The sequence below is a fragment of the Amia ocellicauda genome, chromosome 19 (genome assembly GCF_036373705.1).
Source record: "Amia ocellicauda isolate fAmiCal2 chromosome 19, fAmiCal2.hap1, whole genome shotgun sequence".
In the NCBI taxonomy this organism is placed as follows: Eukaryota; Metazoa; Chordata; class Actinopteri; order Amiiformes; family Amiidae; genus Amia; species Amia ocellicauda.
In genome coordinates, this window is record NC_089868.1 from 1,701,183 (window position 1) to 1,727,020 (window position 25,838).

A 25,838-nucleotide genomic window follows, 5' to 3' on the forward strand; every position below is an offset into this window, starting at 1 on the left:
AAAATGCTTGGGCGAGAGAGACAGAGAGAGAGAGACAGACAGTGACAGAGACAGAGACAGTGTGAATATGATAAACGCACTATTCAAAATGGCATTGTTAAGACCTGGGCCCCTTACATGTATATTTAAAAAAGACCCCCAACCGCTACAGGAAGAGCCGACCCATTCACACTCTACAGTTGACCAACAAGAACAACAAGAACAACCGGTTATGGGGGGCCTTGTTGTTCAGGGTTTTAGGGGTGTACACTTTCTGACGGATATGACGTAGGAATAATTAAGGAAATAATTCTAAAATCACGCCCCCCAATTATGACGTAGGAATATTAATAAGCTTAGGGCATACGTCATAACAAAATAGGCCGCGCCCAAAAAACCCTACTATCTACTCACATCAGTCATTCCGCCCTGGGCTGGCCCTGACCAATTTGATGCCCTAGGCAAGATTTTAGCTGGTCCCCTTGCATCGCAGCCAATTCCACCACCGATCATTGTGTTCATACACTTACACAGAAACTGCATAGCTTCATGTCTTAGATTTTCTTTATGTTTGAAACAAGAAAAAAACACACAAAATAAAAACAGTATGCAAGAAACAAGTGACAAAACGAATTATGAATACAATATAAATAAGTATTGCACGAAAAAACTATATTACCGACACCATAGTGCAAGATGCATAATGTAGCAGTGTTCTACAGCCTTACCGCCTTGCCTTTCTTGCAGCAAACAAGTGACATAAAACGAATTATAAATAAGTGGATGTTTCCTGCAGCACACTTGAAAGAAAAGGTATATTTCTCAGAATTATGTTATAGGTAATGGAGGTTGATGAAAGAGTTAAATAGCTGATCGATCAAAAGGTGTGATCGTTGTGGGGCATCGGTAAGAATGCACAATTCTCATTCATTCCAAACAGTGTCCCTTTACTGCATCACTAGCAATGGTATTTTGGTATTTGTTTTGTGTGTTTTTTATTGCTTTTTGTTTTGTTTTATTAATTCACTTTAAACCTCTTATATTATCACATTATTCCCATTAAAATCACGTTTGTTTACTTTGAATGTCCCGCCCCACTTCACGGAAATGCACGAGTTTTATTTACGATTGATTGATTTAAATATACACATGGCTAATCACGCATTCATGAGAGTACCCGCTTATTCGCCAGGTTCTACGAAATTCAATAATTGACCATGAGGAGCACCTGTTAGGCTGGAGATAAAATGCTCCCGGGGTGGAGCTGGGGGGGACGGGATTGCAGAGCAACGGGAACGAAACGTGGAGCCAAAGGCGAACGAAGGACTTGATGGACAAGTAACGGAAAGGGCTAAGAGACCCAGAGGAGAGCTGAGGCGACCTCTGCAACGCTAGCGAGAGTATCCAGAGAAGGGATAGCGTACAGGCTTTTTGAACTACAGTAGTGTTTCAAAGGATAACAACAAACAACCTGTTTTTTTTTTTTTTTTTACTCGGCCATTGTTTTCTTGGACTGTACATGGACATTGTAATTTCTTTGTATTGCCAAACCCGGACCAGAGCAGAAGCTGAATTTTTGTCGGAGCCCCTCATTACTTTGTACTAGGACACGTGGACTATTGCCTGCCCCATTCCAGCTCCTGGTGCTGCCGGAGGAGACCAACAGAACCCTCCACGAATGCATTTTTTAGTTTGAACTTTTGTCTTTTTAACATAAAGAGGAAGTCTGATGGATTTTATATTAGAGATTTGTAATCCAGTTAATTGTATACCTGTCTTGTGTGGTCTGTGGTGTGCTCCTGGCTTGAGATTCCCCAATTTAAATAACCTAAATCGAAGGGAGAATTGAGAGGTAGTAAATGCAAAATGGGCATATTTGGGCAATCGACAACCTCCCAATGGGTCCTAGCGGCTGTAGACAACCGCTAGGTGGTGTAGTCGTGCTTCCATAAGTTTTACCCCCCAGTGGTACTGTATAACTTCCACTCTGTGACACATCCTAGATTTTAATAGCGACAAGATGTGAAGTCATAGTGAAGAGCTTGGGAAGGTGCGGTCACGCCTGCTTCATCAATGACGGGAGCTTTGGGGAGACGGGAGGCAGTCACATTACCTTCCTGAGAGCAGTAACTGCCGAACCAACACACATTACTTGTGTGTGCCAAATACTTCTGTTTTATTAGTACCTAATTTTTCAGCACCAGTATTTAACTTTGCAGATTGTTGGAAAAAAACTGTACAGGTATTCCCTGCTAACACACAACATTGCCAATAACATTGTAGCAATATCATTTATATTGCTACAGCATTGAGGCAATGTGCTAGCAGGGTTGTTGTACTTTGGAATCGGTTCATGCTTCACGATTGGTTAATTGCCTATTTTTTTTTTGCCTTCATAAACAATTCGTGGATCGACTTTGCTCCCTTTTTCTTGGGATTGTGCGTCTTGTAGGCAGTCCATAGGTTGTCCCTATATTAATTTATTCATGAAATTCCAACTGAAATAGCGACAGTTCTACAGCTATTTCAAACCGGAAGTTTGAATCGCTCCTGATTCAGGAAAAAGTTCTTCATTTACACCGTCTCGTTCTGTCCGTCCCTCCCCTCCTCAGCCTTGGATCTCTTCTGTTCTCCGCTCAACCTGATCCAGTCTGCGCACCACTGAGCACAAGTGGAAGAGATCCAAACTCCCAACGACCCTCGCACTCTACCACTCTCTACTGCCCACATTCCCCTCCTCGCTCACCTCAGTCTTACTTCCAGTCATTCTTTGAATCCACTGTCCACAACCCCTGCAAGCTTTACTCCACCTTCTCTCTCATCTCCCCCCTCCTCCCTCATCTCATCTCACCTCATCATTTTGCCTCATTCTTCTACAAGATCACAGACATCCACAAGCTCTTCAACAGTCTCCTCTCCACTCCCACCCTGCCCAAGTCTCCCACCGATCAAGCTTCCATTTCTTCATTCTCTCCTCTCTCAGACTCTGAACTTTCCTCTCTCCTCCTAGGTCACAAACCCATAATATGTCCCCTGGACCCTCTCTCTACTCGCCTCCTGCAAGCGTCTGCTCCATTTCAACTCCCCTTCTTCTCCTCCCTCCTCAACTCCTCACTCCTCTCTGGCTGTTTCCCCTCTTGCATTTAAACAAGCTGCGGTCATCCCACTCCTCAAGAAACCTACCCTTGACCCCACCTCTCCTCAGAGGCACCTGTCTCTGCCCTGTCGCCCTACTCCCCTTCCTCTCAAAGACCCTCGAGCGTGCGGTCCACTGTCAGCTCTCTGCATTCCTTTCCCATCTCTCACTTCTTGATCCTCTGCAATCCGCCTTCCAAACACCGCTCACACCACTGAGACTGCTGTCCTGGCAGTCACTGACTCCCTCAACTGTGCTCGGGCAGCCTCCCTCTCCTCAATCCTCATCCTCCTTGGTCTCTCCGCAACATTTGACACCGTCGATCACTCCATCCTCCTCTCCTGCCTCGCTGACCTTGGAATCTCTGGGACTGCTCTCACTTGTTTCTCCTCCTACCTCAACGACCGGACCTATCAAGTGGCGAGGTTCCTCATCCACCCCTCAACCTCTCCTCACAGGCATAACCCCCGGGTTTAGCTATCCTCCCGATGGGTCACACTTCGGTAACTACCTTTTTTACTTTCATGGGGCCCTGAAATCCTCGCTGCGCCCCTGGTCATGAAAGCTGTAATGTCTGGTATCAAAATACATTACTGGCTTTCGGCTTACACACGTCATTTCAACCCACTTGCTCAAGCAGACCGAGTAAACGTTTACTCGAGGTATACGGTCACACAGAAGGAGCATCCCAAGAACACCAGTAAATGGCGTAGAAATTTTGAAAATATGCACAATTTTCCACGATCTAAGCCCACAGTTTACATGCAAAATCTAATGTCTGAGATGATGGTATCCATGTAACATTCCCGAAATGGACGCATTTTAAAAGTGCAAGGTAACGGTCTGGTCCATTTATTGTGGGTTTCAAGGTAAAGTACATTGCTGATGGACGTTTCATGGATAATGCGGATCAGTGGTTTCCTTTATCATTATGCTCTCTAAATTGTTGTGGGTCTGTTGTACACTGTTCAGTACTGTACATCGTGTTTTAATCCTAACTTGATAAAACACTTCGATTCATGGCTTTGTAGCCCCACCAGTGATGTAAAAAAACACTCGGTAAGATCATTAAAACAAAGTATTAAACAAGGCGCAATGCACAAGACAGTCCTTTGCCCTGTGCAGTGCTGAGGGTAAACAACTCGTCTCTAGTGCAATAAACTAAGACCATGTAAACCCGAGAGGGAGAGGGGCATTTAATCTGTGACTCGAGCATATTGTCTCCAGTGAGGTCAATACATGCGTCAGGGATATGTATGCTAAATGTAATGTAAATATGATGGATATAATGTATATTGTGGTGGAGTTTATAAAGATAATGTCAGGGGAACTTTAGTGATGTTCTGTGTTTTCTAAATTCCAAGCAGTGGGACTTTAAGTCATAACTTTGTGAGGAATTTACATGTCTTTATAAATTATATATCATTATAAAGTAATAATCCAGCTCACTTTGCTAGCTAGCCTACTGCCAGTTGCCATCCAAATGATGATAATGATCAGCTAGTAGTTAAGTACTGCAGTAGTTTGCCAGTTGTCAGCTAATGATTTTTCATAGTATTGTATTATTTAAATTCAGTTTCTTGTGCACTATAGTATTTTCAGTATTGAGTATTTTTGGTGTGGATGTTATTTTACCTAAACAGTTTATTAGTTATTGCTCTGATTTCAATATGCATAGTGCACTATTTACATTTGTATTGATTATTACATCAATTTCTTCAACAAGTACAGTGAATGTTAAAGTGCAATACATGTTCTGTGATGTGCATTATTTAATTGTTTGTGTTTATTTTAGTTTTAACTAAACATTCTCTATACGCCATAAACATGGGCACCACTAAAATGTTTTTCATCGAGAGGGGGGATGGTTCTGGGGCTACTATCAAATCTCGCATATGGCCCCCAAATGGCTAGGGCCGGCTCTGGACATCACACATTACATAGGATGGGACTGACGTTGGATGGGACTTTTCGTGACTTAAATCAAGTAACAAGTTACTAGTACACACATAGCCTCTAAGTGTACTGAGTAATGATACTCTCTCTTTCGTTCATTCGTTCCTTAATATAATTACCTTTAGTAGTAGTAGTACTGGCCACTACTCGGAAGGCAGCGATGCGCACCAATAGATCACGAAAGCTTTCTCATAGTTTTGTGTTTTAGATAATGGTTCAATACGGACTCAATCCCCTTTCATGGACATGGCAGGGAACTTGCAGTTAGAACTAAGGAGTCTAATAAGACTTGGTGGTACGCAGAACTGAAGTGCCAAGTGACAGGCTATTACTTTCATGGACATTGTAATTTCTTTGTATTGCCAAACCCGGACCAGAGCAGAAGCTGAATTTTTGTCGGAGCCCCTCATTAATTTGTACTAGGACACGTGGACTATTGCCTGCCCCATTCCAGCTCCTGGTGCTGCCGGAGGAGACCAACAGAACCCTCCACGAATGCATTTTTTAGTTTGAACTTTTGTCTTTTTAACATAAAGAGGAAGTCTGATGGATTTTATATTAGAGATTTGTAATCCAGTTAATTGTATACCTGTCTTGTGTGGTCTGTGGTGTGCTCCTGGCTTGAGATTCCCCAATTTAAATAACCTAAATCGAAGGGAGAATTGAAAGGTAGTAAATGCAAAATGGGCATATTTGGGCAATCGACAACCTCCCAATGGGTCCTAGCGGCTGTAGACAACCGCTAGGTGGTGTAGTCGTGCTTCCATAAGTTTTACCCCCCAGTGGTACTGTATAACTTCCACTCTGTGACACATCCTAGATTTTAATAGCGACAAGATGTGAAGTCATAGTGAAGAGCTTGGGAAGGTGCGGTCACGCCTGCTTCATCAATGACGGGAGCTTTGGGGAGACGGGAGGCAGTCACATTACCTTCCTGAGAGCAGTAACTGCCGAACCAACACACATTACTTGTGTGTGCCAAATACTTCTGTTTTATTAGTACCTAATTTTTCAGCACCAGTATTTAACTTTGCAGATTGTTGGAAAAAAACTGTACAGGTATTCCCTGCTAACACACAACATTGCCAATAACATTGTAGCAATATCATTTATATTGCTACAGCATTGAGGCAATGTGCTAGCAGGGTTGTTGTACTTTGGAATCGGTTCATGCTTCACGATTGGTTAATTGCCTATTTTTTTTTTGCCTTCATAAACAATTCGTGGATCGACTTTGCTCCCTTTTTCTTGGGATTGTGCGTCTTGTAGGCAGTCCATAGGTTGTCCCTATATTAATTTATTCATGAAATTCCAACTGAAATAGCGACAGTTCTACAGCTATTTCAAACCGGAAGTTTGAATCGCTCCTGATTCAGGAAAAAGTTCTTCATTTACACCGTCTCGTTCTGTCCGTCCCTCCCCTCCTCAGCCTTGGATCTCTTCTGTTCTCCGCTCAACCTGATCCAGTCTGCGCACCACTGAGCACAAGTGGAAGAGATCCAAACTCCCAACGACCCTCGCACTCTACCACTCTCTACTGCCCACATTCCCCTCCTCGCTCACCTCAGTCTTACTTCCAGTCATTCTTTGAATCCACTGTCCACAACCCCTGCAAGCTTTACTCCACCTTCTCTCTCATCTCCCCCCTCCTCCCTCATCTCATCTCACCTCATCATTTTGCCTCATTCTTCTACAAGATCACAGACATCCACAAGCTCTTCAACAGTCTCCTCTCCACTCCCACCCTGCCCAAGTCTCCCACCGATCAAGCTTCCATTTCTTCATTCTCTCCTCTCTCAGACTCTGAACTTTCCTCTCTCCTCCTAGGTCACAAACCCATAATATGTCCCCTGGACCCTCTCTCTACTCGCCTCCTGCAAGCGTCTGCTCCATTTCAACTCCCCTTCTTCTCCTCCCTCCTCAACTCCTCACTCCTCTCTGGCTGTTTCCCCTCTTGCATTTAAACAAGCTGCGGTCATCCCACTCCTCAAGAAACCTACCCTTGACCCCACCTCTCCTCAGAGGCACCTGTCTCTGCCCTGTCGCCCTACTCCCCTTCCTCTCAAAGACCCTCGAGCGTGCGGTCCACTGTCAGCTCTCTGCATTCCTTTCCCATCTCTCACTTCTTGATCCTCTGCAATCCGCCTTCCAAACACCGCTCACACCACTGAGACTGCTGTCCTGGCAGTCACTGACTCCCTCAACTGTGCTCGGGCAGCCTCCCTCTCCTCAATCCTCATCCTCCTTGGTCTCTCCGCAACATTTGACACCGTCGATCACTCCATCCTCCTCTCCTGCCTCGCTGACCTTGGAATCTCTGGGACTGCTCTCACTTGTTTCTCCTCCTACCTCAACGACCGGACCTATCAAGTGGCGAGGTTCCTCATCCACCCCTCAACCTCTCCTCACAGGCATAACCCCCGGGTTTAGCTATCCTCCCGATGGGTCACACTTCGGTAACTACCTTTTTTACTTTCATGGGGCCCTGAAATCCTCGCTGCGCCCCTGGTCATGAAAGCTGTAATGTCTGGTATCAAAATACATTACTGGCTTTCGGCTTACACACGTCATTTCAACCCACTTGCTCAAGCAGACCGAGTAAACGTTTACTCGAGGTATACGGTCACACAGAAGGAGCATCCCAAGAACACCAGTAAATGGCGTAGAAATTTTGAAAATATGCACAATTTTCCACGATCTAAGCCCACAGTTTACATGCAAAATCTAATGTCTGAGATGATGGTATCCATGTAACATTCCCGAAATGGACGCATTTTAAAAGTGCAAGGTAACGGTCTGGTCCATTTATTGTGGGTTTCAAGGTAAAGTACATTGCTGATGGACGTTTCATGGATAATGCGGATCAGTGGTTTCCTTTATCATTATGCTCTCTAAATTGTTGTGGGTCTGTTGTACACTGTTCAGTACTGTACATCGTGTTTTAATCCTAACTTGATAAAACACTTCGATTCATGGCTTTGTAGCCCCACCAGTGATGTAAAAAAACACTCGGTAAGATCATTAAAACAAAGTATTAAACAAGGCGCAATGCACAAGACAGTCCTTTGCCCTGTGCAGTGCTGCGGGTAAACAACTCGTCTCTAGTGCAATAAACTAAGACCATGTAAACCCGAGAGGGAGAGGGGCATTTAATCTGTGACTCGAGCATATTGTCTCCAGTGAGGTCAATACATGCGTCAGGGATATGTATGCTAAATGTAATGTAAATATGATGGATATAATGTATATTGTGGTGGAGTTTATAAAGATAATGTCAGGGGAACTTTAGTGATGTTCTGTGTTTTCTAAATTCCAAGCAGTGGGACTTTAAGTCATAACTTTGTGAGGAATTTACATGTCTTTATAAATTATATATCATTATAAAGTAATAATCCAGCTCACTTTGCTAGCTAGCCTACTGCCAGTTGCCATCCAAATGATGATAATGATCAGCTAGTAGTTAAGTACTGCAGTAGTTTGCCAGTTGTCAGCTAATGATTTTTCATAGTATTGTATTATTTAAATTCAGTTTCTTGTGCACTATAGTATTTTCAGTATTGAGTATTTTTGGTGTGGATGTTATTTTACCTAAACAGTTTATTAGTTATTGCTCTGATTTCAATATGCATAGTGCACTATTTACATTTGTATTGATTATTACATCAATTTCTTCAACAAGTACAGTGAATGTTAAAGTGCAATACATGTTCTGTGATGTGCATTATTTAATTGTTTGTGTTTATTTTAGTTTTAACTAAACATTCTCTATACGCCATAAACATGGGCACCACTAAAATGTTTTTCATCGAGAGGGGGGATGGTTCTGGGGCTACTATCAAATCTCGCATATGGCCCCCAAATGGCTAGGGCCGGCTCTGGACATCACACATTACATAGGATGGGACTGACGTTGGATGGGACTTTTCGTGACTTAAATCAAGTAACAAGTTACTAGTACACACATAGCCTCTAAGTGTACTGAGTAATGATACTCTCTCTTTCGTTCATTCGTTCCTTAGTATAATTACCTTTAGTAGTAGTAGTACTGGCCACTACTCGGAAGGCAGCGATGCGCACCAATAGATCACGAAAGCTTTCTCATAGTTTTGTGTTTTAGATAATGGTTCAATACGGACTCAATCCCCTTTCATGGACATGGCAGGGAACTTGCAGTTAGAACTAAGGAGTCTAATAAGACTTGGTGGTACGCAGAACTGAAGTGCCAAGTGACAGGCTATTACTTTCATGGACATTGTAATTTCTTTGTATTGCCAAACCCGGACCAGAGCAGAAGCTGAATTTTTGTCGGAGCCCCTCATTAATTTGTACTAGGACACGTGGACTATTGCCTGCCCCATTCCAGCTCCTGGTGCTGCCGGAGGAGACCAACAGAACCCTCCACGAATGCATTTTTTAGTTTGAACTTTTGTCTTTTTAACATAAAGAGGAAGTCTGATGGATTTTATATTAGAGATTTGTAATCCAGTTAATTGTATACCTGTCTTGTGTGGTCTGTGGTGTGCTCCTGGCTTGAGATTCCCCAATTTAAATAACCTAAATCGAAGGGAGAATTGAAAGGTAGTAAATGCAAAATGGGCATATTTGGGCAATCGACAACCTCCCAATGGGTCCTAGCGGCTGTAGACAACCGCTAGGTGGTGTAGTCGTGCTTCCATAAGTTTTACCCCCCAGTGGTACTGTATAACTTCCACTCTGTGACACATCCTAGATTTTAATAGCGACAAGATGTGAAGTCATAGTGAAGAGCTTGGGAAGGTGCGGTCACGCCTGCTTCATCAATGACGGGAGCTTTGGGGAGACGGGAGGCAGTCACATTACCTTCCTGAGAGCAGTAACTGCCGAACCAACACACATTACTTGTGTGTGCCAAATACTTCTGTTTTATTAGTACCTAATTTTTCAGCACCAGTATTTAACTTTGCAGATTGTTGGAAAAAAACTGTACAGGTATTCCCTGCTAACACACAACATTGCCAATAACATTGTAGCAATATCATTTATATTGCTACAGCATTGAGGCAATGTGCTAGCAGGGTTGTTGTACTTTGGAATCGGTTCATGCTTCACGATTGGTTAATTGCCTATTTTTTTTTTGCCTTCATAAACAATTCGTGGATCGACTTTGCTCCCTTTTTCTTGGGATTGTGCGTCTTGTAGGCAGTCCATAGGTTGTCCCTATATTAATTTATTCATGAAATTCCAACTGAAATAGCGACAGTTCTACAGCTATTTCAAACCGGAAGTTTGAATCGCTCCTGATTCAGGAAAAAGTTCTTCATTTACACCGTCTCGTTCTGTCCGTCCCTCCCCTCCTCAGCCTTGGATCTCTTCTGTTCTCCGCTCAACCTGATCCAGTCTGCGCACCACTGAGCACAAGTGGAAGAGATCCAAACTCCCAACGACCCTCGCACTCTACCACTCTCTACTGCCCACATTCCCCTCCTCGCTCACCTCAGTCTTACTTCCAGTCATTCTTTGAATCCACTGTCCACAACCCCTGCAAGCTTTACTCCACCTTCTCTCTCATCTCCCCCCTCCTCCCTCATCTCATCTCACCTCATCATTTTGCCTCATTCTTCTACAAGATCACAGACATCCACAAGCTCTTCAACAGTCTCCTCTCCACTCCCACCCTGCCCAAGTCTCCCACCGATCAAGCTTCCATTTCTTCATTCTCTCCTCTCTCAGACTCTGAACTTTCCTCTCTCCTCCTAGGTCACAAACCCATAATATGTCCCCTGGACCCTCTCTCTACTCGCCTCCTGCAAGCGTCTGCTCCATTTCAACTCCCCTTCTTCTCCTCCCTCCTCAACTCCTCACTCCTCTCTGGCTGTTTCCCCTCTTGCATTTAAACAAGCTGCGGTCATCCCACTCCTCAAGAAACCTACCCTTGACCCCACCTCTCCTCAGAGGCACCTGTCTCTGCCCTGTCGCCCTACTCCCCTTCCTCTCAAAGACCCTCGAGCGTGCGGTCCACTGTCAGCTCTCTGCATTCCTTTCCCATCTCTCACTTCTTGATCCTCTGCAATCCGCCTTCCAAACACCGCTCACACCACTGAGACTGCTGTCCTGGCAGTCACTGACTCCCTCAACTGTGCTCGGGCAGCCTCCCTCTCCTCAATCCTCATCCTCCTTGGTCTCTCCGCAACATTTGACACCGTCGATCACTCCATCCTCCTCTCCTGCCTCGCTGACCTTGGAATCTCTGGGACTGCTCTCACTTGTTTCTCCTCCTACCTCAACGACCGGACCTATCAAGTGGCGAGGTTCCTCATCCACCCCTCAACCTCTCCTCACAGGCATAACCCCCGGGTTTAGCTATCCTCCCGATGGGTCACACTTCGGTAACTACCTTTTTTACTTTCATGGGGCCCTGAAATCCTCGCTGCGCCCCTGGTCATGAAAGCTGTAATGTCTGGTATCAAAATACATTACTGGCTTTCGGCTTACACACGTCATTTCAACCCACTTGCTCAAGCAGACCGAGTAAACGTTTACTCGAGGTATACGGTCACACAGAAGGAGCATCCCAAGAACACCAGTAAATGGCGTAGAAATTTTGAAAATATGCACAATTTTCCACGATCTAAGCCCACAGTTTACATGCAAAATCTAATGTCTGAGATGATGGTATCCATGTAACATTCCCGAAATGGACGCATTTTAAAAGTGCAAGGTAACGGTCTGGTCCATTTATTGTGGGTTTCAAGGTAAAGTACATTGCTGATGGACGTTTCATGGATAATGCGGATCAGTGGTTTCCTTTATCATTATGCTCTCTAAATTGTTGTGGGTCTGTTGTACACTGTTCAGTACTGTACATCGTGTTTTAATCCTAACTTGATAAAACACTTCGATTCATGGCTTTGTAGCCCCACCAGTGATGTAAAAAAACACTCGGTAAGATCATTAAAACAAAGTATTAAACAAGGCGCAATGCACAAGACAGTCCTTTGCCCTGTGCAGTGCTGCGGGTAAACAACTCGTCTCTAGTGCAATAAACTAAGACCATGTAAACCCGAGAGGGAGAGGGGCATTTAATCTGTGACTCGAGCATATTGTCTCCAGTGAGGTCAATACATGCGTCAGGGATATGTATGCTAAATGTAATGTAAATATGATGGATATAATGTATATTGTGGTGGAGTTTATAAAGATAATGTCAGGGGAACTTTAGTGATGTTCTGTGTTTTCTAAATTCCAAGCAGTGGGACTTTAAGTCATAACTTTGTGAGGAATTTACATGTCTTTATAAATTATATATCATTATAAAGTAATAATCCAGCTCACTTTGCTAGCTAGCCTACTGCCAGTTGCCATCCAAATGATGATAATGATCAGCTAGTAGTTAAGTACTGCAGTAGTTTGCCAGTTGTCAGCTAATGATTTTTCATAGTATTGTATTATTTAAATTCAGTTTCTTGTGCACTATAGTATTTTCAGTATTGAGTATTTTTGGTGTGGATGTTATTTTACCTAAACAGTTTATTAGTTATTGCTCTGATTTCAATATGCATAGTGCACTATTTACATTTGTATTGATTATTACATCAATTTCTTCAACAAGTACAGTGAATGTTAAAGTGCAATACATGTTCTGTGATGTGCATTATTTAATTGTTTGTGTTTATTTTAGTTTTAACTAAACATTCTCTATACGCCATAAACATGGGCACCACTAAAATGTTTTTCATCGAGAGGGGGGATGGTTCTGGGGCTACTATCAAATCTCGCATATGGCCCCCAAATGGCTAGGGCCGGCTCTGGACATCACACATTACATAGGATGGGACTGACGTTGGATGGGACTTTTCGTGACTTAAATCAAGTAACAAGTTACTAGTACACACATAGCCTCTAAGTGTACTGAGTAATGATACTCTCTCTTTCGTTCATTCGTTCCTTAGTATAATTACCTTTAGTAGTAGTAGTACTGGCCACTACTCGGAAGGCAGCGATGCGCACCAATAGATCACGAAAGCTTTCTCATAGTTTTGTGTTTTAGATAATGGTTCAATACGGACTCAATCCCCTTTCATGGACATGGCAGGGAACTTGCAGTTAGAACTAAGGAGTCTAATAAGACTTGGTGGTACGCAGAACTGAAGTGCCAAGTGACAGGCTATTACTTTCATTGCACATCCTGCAGCAGGGAGAGGAACCTTTGTTTTTCTACAGACGAAGCTGGTGCTGTGGGATACTAGTGTAAGGCCATTTATTCGTCATCTGTTCATGCGCAACGGTTCACCAGAAGTGTGTTAGTGAAAACAGCGGTAAGTGCAGGCTTAGTAGGGTCGCAATAGCTTGAATGGTGTCGAACTCCCCCGAAGCATCACAAATGTGATGGCGGAAGCCTAGAAAGAAAACGTTGCGTTGGCCGGGAATCGAACCCGGGTCAACTGCTTGGAAGTCAGCTATGCTCACCACTATACCACCAACGCCCAGAAAGTCTCTCATTCCATGACTTTTGATGCATTTCAGATCATTCATCTGACTAGATACATGCGAATAATCACAGCCTACAGTGTAAAGCTTCTGATTACAGACAGGGCGTGTTGAGTGTGCTAAGTAACTTGCTAAATTCACTAACAAACAGTCGCTGCTCTTACTACAAAACAGGTGCAAGATATATCATTCTTAGCTAAACAAACCACGTAAACAATCAATGTAACTCTTAACTAAACTAGGAAACGCGAGAGAAAAAGGCGATACTTAGTTGCGGCGACTTGAGCGACTTCTCAGCTGGCTTGCCCGAGTGTCCAGATGCATATGTGGAAATACTTCTATACAAACCATGAACATAGATTCTCGATAAATGAATACTGTTTATTTAAAGGTCAGTTTTTATTTAGCGCATAGTTTATTGAATTTACCCCCCGAGGTGGAACACGGACAATGATGTATTTGATTGACAGTGTAACTTGGACTGTTGGAGTAACTTGGACACCCATTGGAATGGAAAAACAAACTCGAGAAAAAAGTGTGTGTGTGTGTGTGTGTGTGTCACCTGCTGGTAGTGATGCATTCACATAACCTACAGACTATTTGGGCTGATTGTTCCTGGTGTATTAATGAAACTTTTCAAAGCGGTGGCTTACGTAGATGACATCACAGTCATTGTTAAGAATGGCAAGGATGTACCTTACCTTAAATGACTGTCAGAAATGAATTGAGTTTCTTCAGTGGTTAATGGCTTTTACTGGGGGAACTAGGTAGAAAGCAAGCCACTGTCTCTAGCCACATTTTGGACAAATGGACAAAACTAGATGGATTTAAAAATAGACGGATAGACAGTCGGATGGCGTCTGTCTACAATATTTTAAATGATAATAGTATATGTAGTATATGCATGTGTATTATAAACTAATCTTTACAGAAAAGGGGTAATACCATAATAAAATGCTGATGAGAGGAGAAGAGATCTTATTCACTGGCCAAATACATGATTTCGACAATTGTCGTACATCTTGACGGCACTTAGCTTTACTTTTCACAATGTATGACTGCACTTACTGTACTTAACTGTATACATTGGAAGTTGTAAAATGTATTATCTTGAATTGCTTTGTTTAATGTAAATTTGAATTTGTAATGTTTGATGCCTTGTACTTAACTGTATTCTTGCACTTATGTTGCAAGTCGCCCTGCATAAGGGCGTCTGCCAAGACATAAAAATAATAATAATGTGTTTTATACAATGAGAAATTAAGAAAACCGTAAAAGAAAGGCATTTTAAACCAGGACCTCTCGCACTCTAAGAGAGAATCATATCTCGAACAAACTTACATTAGTGACATCTTTACACTAGTGCCACGTAGAAAGCGGTGCGCTCCAACAACTGGAAACTTTCTCAGTCTCAAGTTCAAGCACCTTGTGTGTGACTGCCATCTAATGTTGCTGACTAATAGCACTATTGGACTAGAGGAGCTGGGGCTGGCAGAAATTCAGCCAGGCTTTTCTACAGGCGCAAACTCAGCTGATGCTGTGTAGGCTACTCCGTGTACGTCAATGAAAGTCTAGTGACTTCAATATACACACCCCGATGCACCCAAAGAGTGATTGTCAAAGTATGAGTGACTCGCTCCACTAGCAGCACCGACCTGCATCTCTCTGTGACACCCGGCGCCTCCGTCTGGATAAGCTGCTGGTAATGCCGAGCACGGCAGCAGATCTTGTACAGTGGAACCCTAATAATATTCCTAATAATATGGCAACATCCTGGGGGGTCGGTGTGCCGCGCCACAGTGCAGCGACCTTAGCGCATCACTAAAAGGCACCTTAGCGAGGCCTCGGAATCGCTCAAACATGAACCGAGAAATGAACATTGAATCCCATCTACTATTATTACCTAGTAGTGTTGATGTTATCTAAAGTATTTCTATACGTTTTTATTAGTGTATGAATTGTGTCGACCAGGGATCAGAAAGTGAGACAGTATAGGGTAGGCGGTAATCGAAAGCACAAGAAATACATAAAAGGGAGCTATACAGCAGGTGAATAAAACACGGATTGTGACAGTCCACTGTTAATAGCCTATAACAAGGCAGATTAAAATATAACAAACGATACGGATTCTTAAAATCAAATATAATTTCAACGTGCAGGAGACCAGACTGACTTTTATGCATCCTCTCGGGTGTAGATGCATGTTACTTAGACTAACAACGTATGCATTCTAGGATATTAATAACACTCTCCAGAGCAGGAATTATTGAGTGATATTACAGGGAATGTAGAGTAAAAGACTGACCCCGACGTGATTTGAACACACAACCTTCTGATCTGGAGTCAGACGCGCTACCGTTGCGCCACGAGGTCCTTAAACTTCAGTTAACACAGGACGTCAAGGAAAAATATTGGGAACTATGGTGATGTTTTGCTAGTGACCATTAGGTTAATGAATGGGCAACTGAAGCATTGACGTGATGAAGAAGTTAAACAGAATGCTAAAGAGATAGTGACAGTGAGCATGACACAGAACACATGGCATGACGTGAATACCAAGTTAAACTTAAAGCAGAAATTACAGAAAGAAAGAAAAAAAAGAAAACCGGACACTGCACATATGTTTGGTCTTTCCTATATCTTTAATATGATATCTCAGTAGTTTAAATTTGATACAGAAATTATTCTGGAATCCCATGAAATGGAAAATACAGTGAATATAAAACTATATTTGCTGTATTTATAACAAATATATTCCGCTTATACACTCACCTAAAGGATTATTAGGAACACCATACTAATACTGTGTTTTACCCCCTTTCGCCTTCAGAACTGCCTTAATTCTACGTGGCATTGATTCAACAAGGTGCTGAAAGCATTCTTTAGAAATGTTGGCCCATATTGATAGGATAGCATCTTGCAGTTGATCGAGATTTGTGGGATGCACATCCAGGGCACGAAGCTGCCGTTCCACCACATCCCAAAGATGCTCTATTGGGTTGAGATGTGGTGACTGTGGGGGCCAGTTTAGTACAGTGAACTCATTGTCATGTTCAAGAAACCAATTTGAAATGATTCGACCTTTGTGACATGGTGCATTATCCTGCTGGAAGTAGCCATCAGAGGATGGGTACATGGTGGTCATAAAGGGATGGACATGCTCAGAAACAATGCTCAGGTAGGCCGTGGCATTTAAACGATGCCCAATTGGCACTAAGGGGCCTAAAGTGTGCCAAGAAAACATCCCCCACACCATTACACCACCACCACCAGCCTGCACAGTGGTAACAAGGCATGATGGATCCATGTTCTCATTCTGTTTACGCCAAATTCTGACTCTACCATCTGAAGGTCTCAACAGAAATCGAGACTCATCAGACCAGGCAACATTTTTCCAGTCTTCAACTGTCCAATTTTGGTGAGCTTGTGCAAATTGTAGCCTCTTTTTCCTATTTGTAGTGGAGATGAGTGGTACCCGGTGGGGTCTTCTGCTGTTGTAGCCCATCCGCCTCAAGGTTGTACGTGTTGTGGCTTCACAAATGCCTTGCTGCATACCTCGGTTGTAACGAGTGGTTATTTCAGTCAAAGTTGCTCTTCTATCAGCTTGAATCAGTCGGCCCATTCTCCTCTGACCTCTAGCATCAACAAGGCATTTTCGCCCACAGGACTGCCGCATACTGGATGTTTTTCCCTTTTCACACCATTTTTTGTAAACCCTAGAAATGGTTGTGCGTGAAAATCCCAGTAACTGAGCAGATTGTGAAATACTCAGAACGGCCCGTCTGGCACCAACAACCATGCCACGCTCAAAATTGCTTAAATCACCTTTCTTTCCCATTCAGACATCCAGTTTGGAGTTCAGGAGATTGTCTTGACCAGGACCACACCCCTAAATGCATTGAAGCAACTGCCATGTGATTGGTTGGTTAGATATTTGCATTAATGAGAAATTGAACAGGTGTATCTAATAATCCTTTAGGTGAGTGTATTTGCCTTTACTAATATTGTATTTTATTTTACAATAGGTTTAATATAATAAGGTCCAAATAATAAATGTACATATTTGCACATGCTTGCTTTTGGTGAACAGGTAGAATTGGCCATTATCTGAAAAAAACATGCACTCACCTAGTTATTCACAGTTTAAACAGCGCCAGTGAATATTGGGTTTTAATGTTACAAGAGTGACGATGAAGTTATTGCGTTTAGTTGCTTTAAATAACTACAGTGGTTTGTGGATAACAGGAATATGTGCACATACAGAAAAGTGAAAAGTAACGCTGGGTAAGTACACAATCAAATCAAGTTTCACGAAAGATGATATGCTTCAGATACAACTTAATAGTAAAAATGCATTATGGTAAAGAGTTAATAGCTTTGTTGATAACCTCAACGTATGCTAATCAGTCTCTGTTTCGTGTTTATTATCATAATAATTGTAATTATTATTAGTAGTAGTAGTATTCTACAATAAAACTTGCATAAGTTCGAATTGTGCCGATATGTTTTCTGCACAAGGAAAAGTATATATATTATTAAGTTACACAAGCATTGTAAAGAAACCAACAACATATAGGCACCTGGATGTGTTCTTCCTACTTGGATAAGTAGGTTAGCCGGCTAAGTTTCAGGATAACTTGGCATTAACTCGGGATTTTCCATTCTCCGTAGCGAGTTTAAAGTTCAGCCAGCTATGTTTCCAGAGCAGCATGTCCAGCATCTCAAACCTGCTCCCTGTCAGGTTAACTTGAAGTTAGATGGCTAACAATCTGACTGTATTTCATCTGCCCAGTTAAATGACAGCTGACTGTGTCCCCCAACAATGACGGCGCCGTTCCTAACAGATCCAGTAGTGATCCAGACCCAGTAGCTTTTCTGCGAGGAATAATTCATAGAGATTATAGATTTAAATTATACAGATTAATTATTTGAGCGTTACAGGTTCGGTCGGAAAGGAATGATTTACGTAGCCGATTAATTAGGACCGCACATCAGTCATTCCGCCCTGGGCCGGCCCTGACCAATTTGATGCCCTAGGCAAGATTTTAGCTGGTCCCCTTGCATCGCAGCCAATTCCACCACCGATCATTGTGTTCATACACTCACACAGAAACTGCATAGCTTCATGTCTTAGATTTTCTTTATTTTTGAAACAATAAAAAACCACACAAAATAAAAACAGTATGCAAGAAACAAGTGACAAAACGAATTATGAATACAATATAAATAAGTATTGCACGAAAAAACTATATTACCGACACCATAGTGCAAGATGCATAATGTAGCAGTGTTCTACAGCCTTACTCGCCTTGCCTTTCTTGCAGCAAACAAGTGACATAAAACGAATTATAAATAAGTGGATGTTTCCTGCAGCACACTTGAAAGAAAAAGTACATTTCTCAGAATTATGTTATAGGTAATGGAGGTTGATGAAAGAGTTAAATAGCTGATCGATCAAAAGGTGTGATCGTTGTGGGGCATCTGTAAGAATGCACAATTCTCATTCATTCCAAACAGTGTCCCTTTATTGCATCACAAGCAATGGGCGTTAGCCTATTTTGGTATTTGTTTTGTGTGTTTTTTATTGCTTCTTGTTTTGTTTTATTTATTCACTTTCCACTGTCAGCTCTCTGCATTCCTTTCCCATCTCTCACTTCTTGATCCTCTGCAATCCGCCTTCCAAACACCTCTCACACCAGTGAGACTGCTCTCCTGGCAGTCACTGACTCCCTCAACTGTGCTCGGGCAGCCTCCCTCTCCTCAATCCTCATCCTCCTTGGTCTCTCCGCAACATTTGACACCGTCGATCACTCCATCCTCCTCTCCTGCCTCGCTGACCTTGGAATCTCTGGGACTGCTCTCACTTGTTTCTCCTCCTACCTCAACGACCGGACCTATCAAGTGGCGAGCTTCCTCATCCACCCCTCAACCTCTCCTCACAGGCATAACCCCCGGGTTTAGCTATCCTCCCGATGGGTCACACTTCGGTAGCTACCTTTTTTACTTTCATGGGGCCCTGAAATCCTCGCTGCGCCCCTGGTCATGAAAGCTGTAATGTCTGGTATCAAAATACATTACTGGCTTTCGGCTTACACACGTCATTTCAACCCACTTGCTCAAGCAGACCGAGTAAACGTTTACTCGAGGTATACGGTCACACAGAAGGAGCATCCCAAGAACACCAGTTAATGGCGTAGAAATTTTGAAAACATGCACAATTTTCCACGATCTAAGCCCACAGTTTACGTGCAAAATCTAATGTCTGAGATGATGGTATCCATGTAACATTCCCGAAATGGACGCATTTTAAAAGTGCAAGGTAACGGTCTGGTCCATTTATTGTGGGTTTCAAGGTAAAGTACATTGCTGATGGACGTTTCATGGTTAATGCGGATCAGTGGTTTACTTTATCATTATGCTCTCTAAATTGTTGTGGGTCTGTTGTACACTGTTCAGTACTGTACATCGTGTTTTAATCCTAACTTGATAAAACACTTCGATTCATGGCTTTGTAGCCCCACCAGTGACGTAAAAAACCACTCGGTAAGATCATTAAAACAAAGTATTAAACAAGGCGCAATGCACAAGACAGTCCTTTGCCCTGTGCAGTGCTGCGGGTAAACAACTCGTCTCTAGTGCAATAAACTAAGACCATGTAAACCCGAGAGGGAGAGGGGCATTTAATCTGTGACTCGAGCATATTGTCTCCAGTGAGGTCAATACACGCGTCAGGGATATGTATGCTAAATGTAATGTAAATATGATGGATATAATGTATATTGTGGTGGAGTTCATAAACATAATGTCAGGTGAACTTTAGTGATATTCTGTGTTTTCTAAATTCCAAGCAGTGGGACTTTAAGTCATAACTTTGTGAGGAATTTACATGTCTTTATAAATTATATATCATTATAAAGTAATAATCCAGCTCACTTTGCTAGCTAGCCTACTGCCAGTTGCCATCCAAATGATGATCATGATCAGCTAGTAGTTAAGTACTGTAGTAGTTTGCCAGTTGTCAGCTAATGATTTTTCATAGTATTGTATTATTGAAATTCAGTTTTTTATGCACTATAGTATTTTCAGTATTGAGTATTTTTGGTGTGGATGTTATTTTACCTAAACAGTTTATTAGTTATTGCTCTGATTTCAATATGCATAGTGCACTATTTACATTTGTATTGATTATTACATCAATTTCTTCAACAAGTACAGTGTATGTTAAAGTGCAATACATGTTCTGTGATGTGCATTAGTTCAGTTTTTTATGCACTATAGTATTTTCAGTATAGAACTAAGGAGTCTAATAAGACTTGGTGGTACGCAGAACTGAAGTGCCAAGTGACAGGCAATCACTTTCATTGCACATCGCATTGTCTTCTCGCAGGGAGCGAATTGGGGAAATGTTGGATTTACGGCATCATGTAGAAAGACTGAATGGTTTAGTTACAGAAAAAGATAAAAAAGATAGTGACCTTTCTTACTAGCTGAACTAACCTGCATAAAATTAAGAAGATACAGACATTTTCATGCAATTATTTCAAGTTACAGTCTGCTGCTCAGACACAGTTTGGCGCACAGATGCAACTATCATCAACTCAATTATAAACATATATCTAGAGAGACAGAGAGACAGACATGGACTACATATTGTGCACATTGTCTGAAATCATGCTGGTATATGTAGACTTGTAGATGATTGTAAAGAGGCCTATTTGGAATTATACGAAATGAGATATTACCATAATGAAGTCATGATACATGAAGGAAATGTTTTTCATGTTGGCAAAAGTACCCTGTCAAGGGTGCTTTGCTGAGAAAATGAAAATGAATGAGAGAAGACTAAAACAAAGGGCTCGTCCGGGATATGAACCCTTTGAATCATACCCCTAGACCAACGAGCCACATAGCACAGGTTTCTGTGAAAACTAGTTAACATCGGTGCCACGTAGAGAGTTGTGCGCTCCTCTATTTGAACACTTTCTTCTTCAAACATTGCATGAGTGTCTGACTGCCGCCATCTAGCGGTGCTGACTGACCGATGGCTTGGGTATCTTGGATGTTGTTAAATGACATAACTGTCCGCCCAAGACACTGATGACCAAGGGTCATAGTTTTCCCTTGTAATAATAACAACAATAGTAATTGGAGTGAATGGAAGTGGCATTTCTATTTCTCCTTACTTTAGCCGTCATCATCGCCAACATTGTTGTTGGTGAGCATAGAGAGGAGTGTATTAGCTTTTAAAGTATATTCAAGCAATGAACACGTCAAATAAATGTAATACCAAATACTTTTGCACGCAAGTGCACATGTATGTTACAGCGCTTCTGGGAGCACGGCCCACATGAAGCAAGAGGGCGCAGTAAAGGTCTGCGAGTCAAGTGTGATGTGGGTATCCTGCAGCAGGGAGAGGAACCTTTGTTTTTCTACAGACGAAGCTGGTGCTGTGGGATACTAGTGTAAGGCCATTTATTCGTCATCTGTTCATGCGCAACGGTTCACCAGAAGTGTGTTAGTGAAAACAGCGGTAAGTGCAGGCTTAGTAGGGTCGCAATAGCTTGAATGGTGTCGAACTCCCCCGAAGCATCACAAGTGTGATGGCGGAAGCCTAGAAAGAAAACGTTGCGTTGGCCGGGAATCGAACCCGGGTCAACTGCTTGGAAGGCAGCTATGCTCACCACTATACCACCAACGCCCAGAAAGTCTCTCATTCCATGACTTTTGATGCATTTCAGATCATTCATCTGACTAGATACATGCGAATAATCACAGCCTACAGTGTAAAGCTTCTGATTGAGTGTGCTAAGTAACTTGCTAAATTCACTAACAAACAGTCGCTGCTCTTACTACAAAACAGGTGCAAGATATATCATTCTTAGCTAAACAAACCACGTAAACAATCAATGTAACTCTTAACTAAACTAGGAAACGCGAGAGAAAAAGGCGATACTTAGCTGCGGCGACTTGAGCGACTTCTCAGCTGGCTTGCCCGAGTGTCCAGATGCATATGTGGAAATACTTCTATACAAACCATGAACATAGATTCTCGATAGATGAATACTGTTTATTTAAAGGTCAGTTTTTATTTAGCGCATAGTTTATTGAATTTACCCCCCGAGGTGGAACACGGACAAACAAAAATCAAACCTGCTCAGTGTCAGGTTAACTTGAAGTTAGATGGCTAAATAAATTATACAGATTATTTATTTGAGCGTTACAGGTTCGGTCGGAAAGGAATGATTTACGTAGCCGATTAATTAGGACCGCACATCAGTAGATAGTAGGGTTTTTTGGGCGCGGCCTATTTTGTTATGACGTATGCCCTAAGCTTATTAATATTCCTACGTCATAATTGGGGGGCGTGATTTTAGAGTTATTTCCTTAATTATTCCTACGTCATATCCGTCAGAAAGTGTACACCCCTAAAACCCTGAACAACAAGGCCACCCATAAAGACCCCCCCCCCCCTCTGAAGGCAACGCCCCGAAACTCTCCTCTCTATTTAAGACCCCGCACTGCTTTTAGGCAATACCTCTTTAATTCTCAGCATCTGAAACATCCCGCTTCTTCAACATGTCCAGCGACATCAACATGAAACCCCGCAAGAAACAATCCCGGGCAAGGGTTCCTGTACTCACCAATTTGAAGATTGAACGCTCCTGGGTGTTGTTCTGGGGGGGTCGACGGGGTTACCGCTTTAAAAGGGATCCCAGCTATGTTGGAGTGGAGCTTTTTGCTTTGGGAGAGAAGGAGGGTACGTTGGAACCTTTTGAGACGGTGATTGAATACTCTTTTGAGGACTGGTTGAAGGTGATGGCATGGAGAGACCTGGGGCTTGTGGATAAGACTATAGAAGGCTTGCAAGAGGGTCCAAGAGAAGGCGAAACGGAGTCTCCGACTCAGAGTTTTGAAAGGTGTGAATGGGAAAGCTTGCAGAACTACGGTACAGTGGTGAAGAGTCTATCTCTAACTACTGATCGTAAGGTTTTGTTTAGCAGTACCCTGATTACAAACCCTATTGAAGGGGTTGTGGAGGATCCAGAAAAACAGGTTACTGAAATTATGTTTGACGCCGTGGACTGGCCGTTCTTGAAAGAGGTCATAAACTGTATAAATGATGGTTTTGACATCTTGACCAAATGTTCACAACTGGATTCTGTTAGAAGTTGAATATGCTGGATTATGGATTATATATCCCCCTTGAATGACGACGACGATGATAAAACAGACGACCTGTGGGGGGTTGGAGGGGGGTCTGACGGCTCAGGGTCTACTCTCTTCTAAGAGGGCGGTGTGTCGTGACGTAGTGAAGAGATAGGATAAAAGGCGCAACAATTCATTCATGGTTTAAAATTAAAGAGAATGTCTTACCCGAAAGCTGCGGACGTCGACAGGCTCTACAGGCCTCTTCAAACCCGGGATCACCCCTGGTTCTATTCCCCAGATTTTGTATACACTCCGGAACCCTCTGACTGCGGTTACCCTCCAAGACCTCAGACCCCGGTCCCTCAGGACGAAACAACATGCGGAGCGATGGATGTCCAAATGAGTCTCGGGGATCCCCAGCCTCTGGAGCTCATGGAGGGCCTCGATTTTGCCGAACTGTCTACCGTCTGTGCGTCTCAGGAGGGGGTCAGTCCAATGGATGTAGAAACACCCCACAAACCACCAGGCGACCCAATGAGCATCGGACTGTCTCGGGGGCGTGATGAAGACGCAGGATTTATGCCCGGGGTAGGTGTCCAAGTAAGCAGAGTGGTTAAAAGCACCCTGGTGTATATTCTGAGTGCTCTCATCGACCGAGCTCTGAAAGAAGTCTGTCGGGGGTGTGAAGTGAATCACCCCAGTCAGTTGAGACACAGTTGTTTGTTTGAACCAGACCGTTACTATTTCCTGTTCTATTTCAACGTGTTTTACAGAAGACTGAACAAACCGTGGCTGAAACCGGCACTAATCAAGGCTCTGTCTTACTCCCACATACATGTCACTGCTGGACAAGTCCAGAAAATCATAGATGAGATTTTGCTGGAGCTGAAAAAGGAGCCGTTTATAATAGAGAAACTTGGGCAGCTGCTCAATGACCTGGATGAGCCAAGTAGAAAAACCGCTGGCAAGCTAAAAGCTTATTTCTTCCGTAAAGAAGTTAAAGCTGGGGGCAGCGACGAAGAATTCGACATCTACGCCACTGATTCAGACTCTGACCTGAACTAAGGGACTTTGAACATGGGGAATGTTCTGGACTGCTGCTGCAACTGGTTCTGTCATCAACACTCTGCAGCTAACCTGAGAGCGCTATTACACCATGTGCTTGACAGAAAAGTAGCCAACGCGAGCCTTTTCTCTACAGATTTAACCATCGATGAGGATCAACTTTCAAACCTGGAAAAGTTCATGGCTGCTGTAACAAAGACCGGGGGGTACGAACACTGGGATGAAGCGCTCAAGGGGGCCAAGAATGATATTAGGCCATTTCATCAACATCTGTATGACCTTTTACTGAGCATGTTTAATACCCCTCTGTTTACTTTTAAAATAGGTCATATTGTTGTTTTATTTACATATGTAACTGAGGTGTGTGCCTACAAGATAAAGAAACAGGTATTTGTTGATATAGATCAAGTAACCAATCATCTGATTTCTTTTTGTCTGGACCGTAGAAAAAATTGTTGTGTATGTTATACTTTTCTCAAATGTCTAAAAAGGGGTATCTGCTCTCCTGAAGTTGAATAAAAAACCTTGTATAAAAACTTTGCGCATAGTGTGGGTCTGTGTGTTTATTTGGCAGAATGACTCGGCAAGCTCCCCAAATGCATGAACTATACTACAACCCAGCCAAGATTGGGGGTTTGGCGGGTAAGAAGGGTTTTCAAAGGGGACTCGCTGAGGCCGGTGTGAAGGTTAATGATGTGGTTGTTTCAGAATGGTTACGGGAACAAGACGCCTATACCTTACATAAACCTCTCAGGATTAACTTTAAAAGAAACCGTGTATATGCAACTGACATAGACTCACAATGGCAAATGGATCTAGTCGATATGTCAAATTTATCAAAACATAACAATGGTCACAAATTTATGTTGATGTGTATCGATGTGTTATCAAAATATGCCTGGGCTCGCATTCTACATAATAAAACAGGTCGGGCGGTGACAAGGGCCTTTGAGGATATATTGTCCCAGGGACGATGTCCTAAAAAACTGCAGACTGATAAAGGAAAAGAGTTTCTCAACAGAGAATTTCAGAATCTACTGAAGAGACACAAAATACATCATTTCACCACCGGTAATGAGCTTAAGGC

General features: G+C 42.7%; 3 non-coding genes across 3 annotated transcripts; all 3 read right to left on the reverse strand.

Moving 5' to 3' along the window:
• Positions 1-13,461: 13,461 nt before the first annotated feature.
• On the reverse strand, positions 13,462-13,533 carry trnag-ucc (transfer RNA glycine (anticodon UCC)). Its single transcript has one exon. It is a non-coding gene; the product is annotated as a tRNA-Gly (tRNA).
• A 2,305-nt stretch (positions 13,534-15,838) lies between these two features.
• Positions 15,839-15,910, reverse strand: trnaw-cca (transfer RNA tryptophan (anticodon CCA)). Its single transcript has one exon. It is a non-coding gene; the product is annotated as a tRNA-Trp (tRNA).
• A 6,253-nt stretch (positions 15,911-22,163) lies between these two features.
• trnag-ucc (transfer RNA glycine (anticodon UCC)) lies at positions 22,164-22,235 on the reverse strand. The gene has a single exon. It is a non-coding gene; the product is annotated as a tRNA-Gly (tRNA).
• Between the last annotated feature and the right edge of the window lie 3,603 nt (positions 22,236-25,838).